This window comes from Cephus cinctus, unplaced genomic scaffold (genome assembly GCF_000341935.2).
Source record: "Cephus cinctus unplaced genomic scaffold, Ccin1 Ccin1_scaffold0954, whole genome shotgun sequence".
NCBI lineage: Eukaryota > Metazoa > Arthropoda > Insecta > Hymenoptera > Cephidae > Cephus > Cephus cinctus.
This window is the reverse complement of record NW_014333516.1, coordinates 130,813-131,474: the sequence shown is the minus strand read 5'-3', so window position 1 is coordinate 131,474 and position 662 is coordinate 130,813.

Genomic DNA, 662 nt, shown 5'->3' with positions numbered 1-662 from the left:
GTGAGAGAGAGAGCGAGAGAGAGAGAGAGAGAGAGAGAGAGAGAGAGAGAGAGAGAGAGAGAGAGAGAGAGAATAAGAGACAAAGAAAGAAGGGATAGTGGAAAGAAAGAGTCAGTGCGAAGGAAAAAGGGCAGGTGGATGAGGAAGATAGATATCTATCAAAAAGGATGAGGGTGATATAGAAAAAAAAAGGCACACTCGTATCCTACACGTACACGACTGATACCTTTTGCATATAAACCAGCTCCGTCTTCTTGCCAGCCATGCGTACGTGTTATCGTGTAGATCAGGGTGAAGGGGTGAAACTTTTATAGCACCGGAAGTTTCCAAGTTTTCAGTTTCTGTGGAACGAATTTTTGTCGTACTTTTCTTTCTATCTTTTTATTTCATACATTTTTACAACTTGGCAGGAAAAGCGCTTTGAAATTACGATAGTCAGAAAATAATTAAGGCAGTCGTCTAGTTTAGAGGGTCAACAAAATCATATTTTAATCGATGATTTAACTATTGAAAAGTATGTTCCTAAAGTTTTAGAAGTCAACTCGAATTGTTTTGGAAGATACAGATCCGAGCGTCGAGCAGGTGTGCGAACGCTTGGCTAGAGCAGGCCGGCCCGCGCGCGCGTTATGATACGGTCAGGTATTTTGGTCCTCCGCTCGAGT